The sequence below is a fragment of the Schistocerca americana genome, chromosome 3 (assembly GCF_021461395.2).
Source record: "Schistocerca americana isolate TAMUIC-IGC-003095 chromosome 3, iqSchAmer2.1, whole genome shotgun sequence".
In the NCBI taxonomy this organism is placed as follows: Eukaryota; Metazoa; Arthropoda; class Insecta; order Orthoptera; family Acrididae; genus Schistocerca; species Schistocerca americana.
The window spans coordinates 265272549-265285556 of record NC_060121.1 but is presented as its reverse complement, the minus strand read 5'-3'; the positions used below and the strand labels follow the sequence as shown (position 1 = coordinate 265285556).

Below are 13008 nucleotides of genomic sequence, written 5' to 3'. Positions count from 1 at the left end.
AACTTAGAACTACTTAAACCTAACTAACCTAAGGACATCACACACATCCATGCCCGAGGCAGGATTCGAACCTGCGACCGTAGCAGTCGCGCGGTTCCGAACTGCGCGCCTAGAACCGCGAGACCACCGCGGCCGGCTTTCGCGTTTTCCTTCTGAAGTGTGATGTGTACCATCGAACTTTTCCCGGACATCTCCCTTCCTCTTATGGAGCATATTTGCGTTCTATTCGCCGCATCATTTAATTTTAATCGTACACCCTCCACACCCTTCACAGTCTCGCAAAACGAAACAAAACAAAACAGCTACAGTGCAGGCCAACTGATCCCAACAATCGATCATTTCACCCCGTCAGTACTACTTACAACAGCATGATCGTTCACTCAACTTCAATACGAAGTCGTGGTTAGTCTCACTACAGCACGTTGTAGTAAGAGAGAACAAGTCAACGAAGCCACCGCAATCCCGCCGTTCTCATACCCGCCATAATCGCTGAACTACAGTGGGAAGGAAGGAAGGCGGTGGAGCAATGACGCAACAGTGGCGCCTTTATTTCTAGTGTATGCAACCCTCAACATTATCCTCGCACTCGCTCAGTTTCTAATCTCTGGTGTGTGTGTGTGTGTGTGTGTGTGTGTGTGTGTACTTAAAGTGCTGAACAGTGACTTTATTAGCGCCTTTACTAAAATAGTCTGAGGTGAACGTGGTTAAAACAGTTGAAACTTAAAGTACACGAAATATTGTTTCACTTAAAATCATCCTTCCCGTTTTCATTCCTGTTCATCTACGCAATTATGCCCAATAATGAACGATGTAAACTTTTCCACTTTTTCAGTGTTAAATGAGCTATTAAAGTCCTAACTGAACTGTAGAGAAAGTGAGGTATGGTTTGCTAATCAGTTACAATAAACAGGACGAGACACTCCTTAAAATGTTCTCCATTGCAGTTTAGGGAGCAAGTCCGACATCTCATGAAATCTTGAGGGTCATACCACATTTGTCTCATTGTAGGACACCATGGAGGACAGATCAGTTGGGAAACTAACCTCTGACATTATGTCTGAATATATATTAAGTTAAAATGAGGTATACTGTAATCTGAAAGCCACATACAGCTCACACTGGATGGCCATCGTGATCGCACAGGAGACCGTGTATCATCCAACTGTGTCCTATCTGAAGGCTGGCGAGAAGAACTTCTTGTCGTTTCAATGGCTGGAAGGTGGTGCGCCACTGCCTAGTAGTTGGTTTTACTGACCACAGCTTGTTGTCCATCACTCCCAGCCACTTCTCCGTCCGCCCCCGGTAGCTGAGTGGACAGCCGGCACGGTAGCTCAGCGTGTTCGGTCAGAGGGTTACGTGCCCTCTGTAATAAAAAAAACTGAGTCAATCGATCAACAACGAACATAAATGGATGTCTTACGACGTCCGCCCCGAGCAGATGCAACGAACAAAAGCGAACAAAATGAGATTTAAAAAGCAGCATGACAGAATGTCACTCCTAAGGGCCCGGGTTCGATTCCCGGCTGGGTCGGAGATTTTCTCCGCTCAGGGACTGGGTGCTGTGTTGTCCTAATCATCATCATTTCATCCCCATCGATGCGCAGGTCGCCGAAGTGGCGACCACTTGAAAGAACTGTCTACCCGACGGGAGGCCCTAGCCACACGACATTATTTATAGCCACTCCTCTTTCCATCGATACATCTCCGTGTTCCTCAACGGCGAGAATATAGCATGTGGTGGCACAGCGCATTGAGACATCTGATTTAAAGACTCTCCCTTGGCTGCCATAAATACAAGTTCACTCTTTTCAGTTCATTTTTGGCGTAGAATAACCCACAGTTATAATTACTCCTACTCCATTTCTTCCTGTCATCCATCCTACTAAGCAGTGGTGGTGGTGGTTGTTGGGATGTTTAAGGGGGACTAAACAGCGAAGGTCATCAGTCCCCCAGAGTACTAAGTAGTAAATTACATTATGCATTCGTCTGAATGCAATTCTCCACGTTCATCATACATTAGCGTAGCAACCCCATTACTCTTTTTCACCTATCTCTTAAAGTTTTCTGGTTTTGCTGCTTGTAGCAGTGTTCTGACTTTCCAGGTTCTGATGCTTGTTTAGATATTGCCTCTCCTTTCAGGCTGTTCCTTGAGGAGATTTGAGCAGAGTACTATTTTAATTCAGGATATCAATTTAGCTTGAGAGAAACACATATTTTGCATGTAAAATGTTGACTTTGTTATGTGGGGAAAATAGTCTATGGTGGTATTTCGCTGCCTTCCGCAGTTCTTGAGGCTACTCCTAACATGGGACACAGACGCCTTTTGCAGTCGGCCACTTCGAGTCAGACGCTGCAGTGCCCGTTCGTCCACGGGAAGTATTGCATTTCCCTCCTACCACCCTATCTGTCAAGCATTCCCCTGTCCGCCCTTTAGAGGTTAAAGGCTCCCTTGGGGACCTGAGGAAATATGTACCTACAAATACACCAAACGTAATTTAGAAGGCAATACTTAAACCTTTTTATCTAATTCATTGTTTTTCTTTCTAAGCACCATTAAGATTAAAAAACTGTATCTTCCTCTTGAATAGAGATGACTTTTCACTTTTAAGGAAAGATTATGTGATGGAAATTGTTTCTCAGTTGATTTTATTGTTAATGCCAATAATAGGCTTATTCTTGGTCCAGATATCGTAGAAGTTAAATTATTTTCCGCTTTCAGATATCTGACTCTTTCATGAAAAAAATATCAAATTCATCACAGATTATTTGCACTGAGATACGAAATCAAAGAAAACAATTATGTAAAAACTAGCAAAAGCACAAAATTCACTACAGTATAATGAATGAGCGCAACGAGAATAGATCATCTTCAGCTGTTAGCTAAAGAAGTGTCACAGCTGTGCAGGGTGTTCAAGGAAGAACAGTCAACATTGAAGTTTTTGACAGGAACGATCATTCGAAGCAGAAAAATCTTTTAAACATGGGCTCCAAAGTGCCTTCCTTAAGAGTTATGAGCACTTACTCATCACCGCTGTTGTGATACACATCTCTTCCATTGAACAAATGCTCATAGCTCTTAATCTATGCATTTTAGAGCTCATGTTTATTAGACAATTTTTCTTGCTTTAGTTCTCCAGGAATATGGCTGGCAAAGAGCTTGCAGTCGAAAAGACTTGTTTCACAGGATCAAAGATGAAGATGCGTTTTGGAGCCTGTGTTTGCTAGACTTTTAGCTTTGATTGATCATTCTGGTCGTATTCTTGAATACCGTTCAAAGGGAAGAAGAGTGTTGTTAAGAAAGCTCTGCAGTTAACACGCCCCACTTAAGCCAAAAGATCCATTGTCCTATGATTTAGTGTGGTAAATGGCTTAGTGAACAAAAAGATTTATCATGCTAGCCTTATTAGAAACTCTTTCTTTCGTTTGCTACTGCCTTTATCCCACAGTGAGCGCAGGGTCGGCATGGTTAAGTACGGAATTGGCATGGTTAATTTTAAAGGGTGGCCAGATGCCCTTTCTGCCGCCACCCCATACCCCCCGGGACTGAAGTAGTGTACCCCAGCTGTCTGCGTCTAGTGTACATCGTGAAATAGTGTGAATGTGTTTCAAATGTCTGCGAGTCGTGTAACTGAGGCGGGACGTGGGGACCAGCCCGGTATTCACCTAGTAGGATGTGAAAAACCGCCTAAAAACCACATCCAGGCTGACCAGCACACTGGTCGTGGTCGTTTATCCGCCGGGCGGATTCGATCCGGGACCGGCGCGCCCACCCGAGTCTAGGAAGCACCGCGTTAGCGCTCTCGGCTAACCTGGCGGGTCTGCTAGCCTTATTAGAAGTAATTGCGGCGAAACAAGGGGACAAAGCGGGTGGAATAGCTTCAATTAATATAAATTCTGAGGAACGCCAGATCAATTTCAGTCTGATAACAGACACGTAACAAAATTATTCGTAATTTGATTGTATTTCGTCCCGCTCAGAATTTTTTCCTCTAGTCGTATCAAAAATGCGTAAAAATGTAATTAATGTAAATTCCGATACATCAGAAGCCTATGTCTTCGATACCATTAGTATGGAAGAATTGGTGAGAATTTCTTCAAGATGCAATATGCAGTTTTCTTACTGCTGTGTATCCATACATGTTTCAGCACTTCACGTGCTATCCTGAGGAGGTTTTGTTTGTTTTTCCGTCTCATATAAAGCTATCAGTTATTTGTGTGGTAATTTCAAAAACACCACATTTTATATAACTTGTCGTGGTTTCCGATGTTGCTACATTGTACACCGTTTTATTAGACATGTTAAAATACTTTATTTGTTTTCGCAATGAAATAAAATGTGTGTGTGTGTGTGTGTGTGTGTGTGTGTGTGTGTGTGTGTGTGCGTGCGTGTGCATGTTTAAAACAATGATAGTGAACAAATAAGTTTAACACGTACAATAAAACGGCAAACAGAACAACAGCATCGGAAAACATAGCAGGCTAAATAAATATGGTACATTGTTAGCACAAAACAACTGATAGTGTTGGGAGGAGACGGAATAGTAAAGAAACCCACTGAAGACAGCTCATAAATGGCTGATATTTGTACGGCTGAAACAAAAACGGTCCTGACATTAAGTGGATATTCTCTCCAATTTTTCTTTGAGACCATGGAAATTAAGAACTACAAAATCCAAGAGATGGTTATAAGGTTAAGGATAAGGATTTAATCATTTTAACTGAACAATGAAAGAATATTCTTCTTAACACAAAAGTATGACTGCCAACGTTGGATAAACGTGTAACTCAGTAAAACTTCTTTCATAGTGAAATGTCTGTGTTTCATACTACATCAACACTATGCTATGTGAAGACACATTACTGTCTTGACGTTGTTGATATGTCAACGTTGCGAGAGGCATAGTTGAAATTAAGTACAAGAGTAAGTCGATTCACTGCTGTGGCCTACGTCAAAATTTTTGTATTACGTCTTCGTCCTCGTTTAAACAAGAAATCAGTGAAACAGAGAACTGCACAATTTTTTTTACTATGCGTGACTTCGTACAGAGAAGAAACATATTTTGCGTTATAGAGTACCGACAAATAGCTGAACTGCTTACGTGTGTAAAAACGCATTTGTGGCTCCTTATAGATAAAATATTATTTCACATCAAATTTGAGCCGGCCGCTGTGACCGAGCAGTTGTAGGCGCTTCAGTCGGGAACCGCGCTGCTGCTAAGGTTTCAGGTCGAATCCTGCCTCGGGCATGAATGTGTGTGATGTCCTTAGGTTAGTTCGGTTTAAGTAGTTCTAATTCTAGGGGACCGATGACCTCAGATGTTAAGTCCCGTAGTGCTTAGAGCCATTTGAACCATTTGAATCAAATTTGAAACACTAATTTTCCAATTGTGGTTCTTGTCATTATGAATGGCTACAGACTGCAATTATAGAGATACTTTTCTTACTAAATTCGTTTGATATTTGCATTAGGAATGTAATTATTTGTGAACTAATGAGTCCACGCAAAACTGGGGAGTTAGAAAAACTAGGTCGCACAGCTCTTAGATTCAGACACCAAAAGTGCAACTTCTTAGTGTCGCATAAAGCTATTGTCTGCAGCTATGAAATTAAGCTGGTAACGAAACATCTGCCCTGCTGTGGAATCTTAGTGTATTTCAATCCAGCATCGCTGTTTGGAAACTTGACATGGATTTTCTCGACTCAGGAAGTGAAATGACGAAGGATCTTTCATAAGCGCTCGCATGAGACGATTCTGGTGGTGGAAAAACTTTATCTCCTTTTCTTCCGGTTTCTGGCTGGTCTGATGCAATATTCAGTTTTCCAATGCCGTCTACGTCAGATGTTAAGATTATCTGCAGTTAGTGCGGTGCTGTAATCGTAGTGTCCTAGCTGCTGGCAGTGCTATTGTGTCTCAAGTTCATACACAGGAAAGAAAGACCTAACAAAGGCAGTGCCATGATGTCCCTCCTTTTCCACGAAGGAACAAGTTGAACGTCGAGAAGAATGGAAAGGTAGAGAAAATTAAAGAAGTCTGAAAATTGCTCTTTCATCTCGCTGCGAAAAAGTTCCTTTATAAATGAAATCCTGCGAAAGAAATATGTTCAATTTAAAGAACCTGAACAGAGCCTCTGCCGCACGGCAGAAGGTAGGAAACTGCAAAACTGCTGCTGCATCAGAAGTACAGTATTTATGAGGAATAACAAAGACTGCTATATCAAACGTCGGCCGGTGGAGAATAGGTGAATCAGTGGCACTGATGGACAGCATAGTATGCAATGATACAAGCAGCAGGTAATCTTGTTACGTTCTAGCAACTTTACATGTCGTATCCGATAAACAGAGAAAGAACTGTACCGGCAGCGTTAGGGCTATCTTGAGTGATAGCTACAAGAAAAAAAAATGCTTTGTGAAGATCATAAACCTTGAAAGCTGACTGTCGTATTTGCAACTTCCATTCCCGAATTATTTTGCGTGCTATTAACTAGCAGGTGTACTGCAAAGATCCGTTCCGTACTGAGCTATCGATTTCTGAAAAGATAATAGCCTTTGGTAAGCAGTAAGGTGCTCCGATGTCTCCGAGTCTTTCGGTTCCACAGTCCAATAAAATTTGAGCACGGGCGGAAACACACAAAGTATTTCGCAGTGATAATCTTGCCTTGCCCGACTGCTAGAGCCGGTTGGTGTACGGCCCGCTGCAGTACGGTAAGTTGCAACACGGTTGTGTCAAAAAGCAGCACATTTGCTGCCAAAGTCACTTGTTCATTAGCGAATATCGTGCTGCTAATGTGCAGCTCTTTTTCTGGTTCTCATTGCGAGGCATGAAGCGAATATTTTCACAGGTTCTTTCCGAACTTTTAGAGAGTGTTTTCAATGTTGAAATATTCCTTTAATGGCTTTGTGAAGAGGGTGGTCGTCTATGCTCAGTAGCGAACTGGTTTGCTATTATGTAGGCCATTTAACTCATCACATTCCTGTAACACGTTTTTATCAGGTTGTTTTCTAGACAGTCTGTCCGGTCGGTACAAATTTTGCAGTTTTTAACTAGCTTCGCTATTAGCTACAGTCTTGAAACTTTAAACATAGTTCAGAACAGGATAACAATGCAATAATGTGGGTCAAGAAAAACCTGCCTACGATAGTGGAGGGGGTTGGGGTAGGGGTTAAAACGGAGTGACAAAGTCACACTGGAGAGCTCCGCGTGTCCAATTGCAGTCCGTGCATGATGGCTGTGCTTCGCAGGTTGCCTCACAGCTCCTACAGGTGCAATGAGAGTAAATGACCGCTGCGGAAATGATCTGCGCCAGCTCATTCGATTTACAGGTGCACGTCTGTAACGCCTGAGCCACTTTCTACCAACTCGAATCACTGACAACCTGGAAAAAATTACTTTGATACTGTAACACCCTGCAGCTGAGGATGGTGGTGAAAAGGGGTGATATAAAAACATAACTTACGGGCGCCTGAAGCAATTTCAATCAAATGTGGTATATACATGATTGATTATACTACGTTTTTATTAACTTGCTCTTCTGTGTCTGCTTGTCAGTTGGGTACCTCATTTTAAACTAAGTTTCTGATGAGCCAGAGACTTCGAAACTTTTAGTATAGCTCAGAACTGGATGACATTGCAATATAAACTTCCCTTCCATTTCTGGTGTACTTTGTGTACCAGCCATTTCTCACTGTTCCCCTTCCAGTCGTGAATGGTTCGCGAGCAGAATGGTTGCTGCTAAGCCTCAGTGAGAGTTCGAATCTCCATAGTTTTTACCTTCAAGGTTTTTTTCGCGAGATTATGTAGTAGGAAGCAATGTTCTGGTTTACTCAGGTTAAGAGAAATTAAAATAAAACTGAAATTAGCACATGTCTCTGCTGTAATCTCAACCTGATGTTTGAAATCGACTGAAATATTTAAATAAATTTCATTGAAAATAAATTTTTAGTATAACACGTTTTTATATCGGTCTAAAAAGTATAAAATGACTTCTTCTAGCCTTATACTGATTCGTAGCCCCATACAGATAGTTCTGAAAATTTGACGTTGCGAATTTTTAATAGCTATATAACTACGAAAATACTCGTAAGACTGATAATGAAAAACGGGGGCGCATGCAATACCCATGCATGATCAGTTCACCTCCTAACTATTATGTGTTGCCTGCACCACACGTTTTCCGTTACGAATCTCACAAGAATTTTCATAGCAATTAAAAATTCTGTAAGTTATCTCAATAAGATTCTATATCATTGCAAAGTTGTAAAGTACTTTTTGACTCATCCTGTATTCAAAGCCGATCAAAATCGAAGTGTATCTCTTGGATATGTTTACCTTTAAGTCTCTTTTTTTTGTAGGTCACAGTTGATTGAAGTTGCAGCCAGTTCGCATTATTACATAAATTCATAAATTCATGGGTCTAACACGTTGCATGTAAACCGATTTCAAAACTAGACAGCAAGTAGCAACTTAAATGGCATTACCATTACGATTTCTATTTTATAAATCATCCAGGATGAGCCCATTTCGGCATATAGCCATCATCAGGTGCTCTGTAAGTACTTAAGTAAACGACGGTCTTAATATAATGGTTTGTAATATGACCAGAAAAGTTATAATACATCATTAGATGTTTTCACCTTACGTATCGTTGGTACCATGTCCTGTCCATTTTCTCTCTTTTTTTTTTTTACAATTATTAGTTTGTCCTTAGATGTACGCTGCAGACGTATATCCGACTTTAGTTGGTTTTTATGTGTAATGTTTTTCTCTTGACAGCTTCGGTGACAGTGGGTCAGCGATATTACATGTTTACATAATTGCTATTATAAACAAGTGATTTTTGGAAATTCGGTTGATTTTAATTATTTTTATAGGTTTGCTTCTAATTATGTTTTTGTCTGAGATTTGTTTTAGTTTTATTTCAGGTTTATGTTATATTTTTATTTTCTCGTAATAATTTAGATATTATCTAAGATTTGTGAAGTTTTCTTGGTGTTATGTTTTTGTTTTATTCTATTCATGTTGTTATCACTGCTACTATGGATACGTGTTATTTAAAGTCATGATTTATTACTTTATCCGTTTTCTTTGCTTATAACACGATAAAGTTTTCTATGTATTTATTGTGTTTTAGTTCGGTTTGCTCATTCGGTAAATCTGTGGGGCTGCCGTGTGCACGTGAATATATTTCTATTTCCCCAAGGATGTTCATGAATACTTCCTTTTGCAGAATATGGAGGATTGTTTCAACATCTACAAACAAAAAAACACAACGTAAAATCCCTAAACGAAGCACTAGAAATCCTCCATATCACGCAAAAGGGAGTATTCATGAACATCCTCGACGAAACAAAGATATATTCACATCCATACAGCAACCCCACAAATTTACTAAATGAACAAACTGACCTAAAACATAAAAAGTACATAGAAAACTTTATTCACATTATAATTAAAGAGAAGAAGGTAAATCAATAAATCAGTGACAATAAGTAACATAACCATACCAACAGTGATAGCAACATAAAGAGAAAAAAGCGGCGCAGGATTAGCCGAGTGGTCTCAGGCGCTGCAGTCATGGACTGTGCAGCTGGTCCCGGCGGAGGTTCGAGTCCTCCCTCGGGCATGGGTGTGTGTGTTTCTCCTTAGGATAATTTAGGTTAAGTAGTGTGTAAGCTTAGGGACTGATGACCTTAGCAGTTAAGTCCCATAAGATTTCACACACATTTGACCATTTTTTTTAAGAGAACAAAGCAAAGACGTAACGCTAAGAAAACATCATAAATCATAGACAATAACAAAATTGTTACGAGAAAATAAAAATATAACACAAAAGTTACAAATAAAACTAAAACAAATTCCAGAGGAAAATCTAATTAGATCTAAATCTATAAAAATTATAAAAAGGAAACGAATTTCCACACATCACATGTTTATAATTGCAGCTACGTACACATGTAGTATTGCTGGTCCACTGTCATCCAAGCTGTCAAGGGAAAAACAGCATACAGAAAAACCAACTAAAGTCAAATAGACGTCTCCAGCACACATCTAAGGAAAAACTAATAATTCTAAAACAAAAGATAGGACATGGCAGCAACGATATTATATGTGAGGTAAGAACACCTCACGGTGTACCTTACAACTTTTCTGATCGTAGTTACAAACCATTGTATTAAGACTATCATTTACACTACTGGCCATTGAAATTGCTACACCAAGAAGAAATGCACATGATAAACGGGTATTCATTGGACAAGTACATTATACTAGAACTGACATGTGATTACATTTTCACGCACTTTGGGTGCATAGATCCTGAGAAATCAGTACCCAGAACAACCACCTCTGACCGTAATAACGGCCTTGAAACGCGTGGGTATTGAGTCAAAGAGAGCTTGGATGGCGTGTACAGGTACTGCTGCCCATGCAGCTTCAACACGATACCACAGTTCATCAAGAGTAGTGACTGGCGTATTGTGACGAGACAGTTGCTCGGCCACCATTGGCCAGACGTTTTCAGTTGGTGAGAGATCTGGAGAATGTGCTGGCCAGGGCATCAGTCGAACATTTTCTGTATCCAGAAAGGCCCGTACAGGACCTGCAACATGCGGTCGTGCATTATCCTGCTAAAGTGTAGGATTTCGCAGGGTTCGAATCAAGGGTAGAGCCACGGGTCGTAACACATCTGAAATGTAACGTCCACTGTTCAAAGTGCCGTCAATCCGAACAAGAGGTGACCGAGACGTGTAACCAGTGGCACCCCATACCATCAAGCCGGGTGATACGCCGGTATGGCGATGACGAATACACGCTTCCAATGTGCGTTCACCGCGATGTCGCCAAACACGGATGCGACCACCATGATGCTGTAAACAGAACCTGCATTCATCCGAAAAAATGACGTTTTGCCATTCGTGCACCCATGTTCATCGTTGAGTACACCATCGCATGCGCCCCTGTCTGTGACGCAGCGTCAAGGGTACCCGCAGCCACGGTCTCCGAGCTGATAGTCCATACTGCTGCAAACGTCGTCGAACTGTTCGTGCAGATGGTTGTCGTCTTGCAAACGTCCCCATCTGTTGACTCAGGGATCGAGACGTGGCTGCACGATCCGTTACAGCCATGCGGATAAGATGCCTGTCATCTCGACTGCTAGTGATATGTGGCCGTTGGAATCCAGCACGGGGTGCCGTATTACCTTCCTGAACCCACCGATTCCATATTCTGGTAACAGTCATTGGATCTCGACCAACGGGAGCAGCAGTGTTGCGATACGATAAACCGAAATCGCGATAGGCTACAATCCGACCTTTATCAAAGTCGGAAACGTGATGGTACGCATTTGTCCGCCTTACACGAGGCATCACAACAACGTTTTATAAGGCAACGCCGGTCAACTGCTGTTTGTGTATGAGAAATCGGTTGGAAACTTTCCTCATGTCAGCACGTTGTAGGTGTCGCCATCGGCGCCAGCCTTGTGTGAATGCTCCGAAAAGCTAATCTTTTGCATATCACAGCATCTTCTTCCTGTCGATTAAATTTTGCGTCTGAAGTACGTCATCTTCGTGGTGTAGCAATTTTAATGACCAGTAGTGTACTTACAGAGCACCTGATGGCAATATGCCACAACGGGGTCATCGTGAATTATTTATAACATATAAACCATTTAAAGGGCAGTGGAGCTTGGTGATATTCGTAATAATCATGAAATTAGAACACATATTTGGCACTGCGGACGCCAAGGAACAAAAGTTGCCACTTAAAGCTTTTTGTGGACGAGTTAGGAAGTGACGTTGCTACGACAAAGTTCTGGAGTATGCAGTGGTTCCGCGGACGCATCCGCGCCCAGAAGGCGTCGCCCTACAGCATTCCTGCGGCAGTCTGTGGTTTGGCGCAGGTAAGGAAGCGCCAGGGGCGCAGCAGGGTGAGTTGTGCGTGGGGCCACGGCGGACCAAGTTCCGGGGAGCGGGCGTCGGCACACAACGGGCGTTTGTCGGCTGCTCGTCTCGTCGCCGTCCCGCCTCGGGCATTTCCACGCCGCAGCCGCAGACGCGGGCGTGCCGAGATGCCGTTCCTCGCAGCAATTAACTGGAGCCGCGCCGCCCAGGCGCGTCTCTTGCGTCAGAGTTACCTATTAAGCTAACTCTCTTCCACATTTACGCTCACCTTCCACCTGACTAATTCACCGAGAGCGCTTACATCCGCCGCTGCAGCAGCGTTATAAACAGCACGGACGTCTGCTGGAGTCAGAGTGTGTAAACTCGACTCTGCAGATATATACGAGGCGAGAAAGAGTCCCGCCCCTCATTTTAATTTGTACTGCGTCGTACTCACAAGGGAACCTCCCCATTGCCCCCCCCCCCCCCCCAAGTTGGCACAGTGGATAGGCCTTGTAAAAGTGAACACAGATCAATCGAGAAAACAGGAAGAAGTTGTGTGGAACTATGAAAAAATAAGCAAAATATACAAACTGAGTAGTCCATGCGCAAGATAGGCAACATCAAGGATAGTGCGAGCTCAGGAGCGCCGTGGTCCTGTGGTTAGCGTGAGCAGCTGCGGAACGAGAAATCCTTGGTTCAAGTATTCCCTCGAGTGAAAAGTTCAATTTTTTATTTTCGGACAATTATTATCTGTCCGTCCGTTATGTTTTCATCACTTTTTTGGGAGTGATTATCACATCCACAAGAAAACCTAAATCGGGCAAGGTAGAAGAATCTTTTTACCCATTCGCCAAGTGTACAAATTAGGTGGGTCGACAACATATTCCTGTCATGTGACGCACATGCCGTCACCAGTGTCGAATAGAATATATCAGACGTGTTTTCCTGTGGAGGAATCGGTTGACCTATGACCTTGCGATCAAATGTTTTCGGTTCCCATTGGAGAGGCACGTCCTTTCGTCTACTTAATCGCACGGTTTTGCGGTGCTGTTGCAAAACACAGACACTAAACTTAGTACAGTGAACAGATACGTCAATGAATGAACGGACAGATCGTAACTTTGCGAAAAT

The 13008-nt window shown here is 42.3% G+C and overlaps 1 protein-coding gene and 1 pseudogene across 1 annotated transcript in view; one reads left to right on the top strand and one right to left on the bottom strand.

Annotated features, from left to right (window-relative positions):
• The window catches only part of LOC124607241 (disintegrin and metalloproteinase domain-containing protein 22), a 1086760-nt gene that overhangs the window by 914094 nt on the left and 159658 nt on the right, over window positions 1-13008 (bottom strand). The window lies entirely within an intron of this gene.
• The window catches only part of LOC124606010, a 168471-nt pseudogene continuing 167276 nt past the window's right edge, over window positions 11814-13008 (top strand).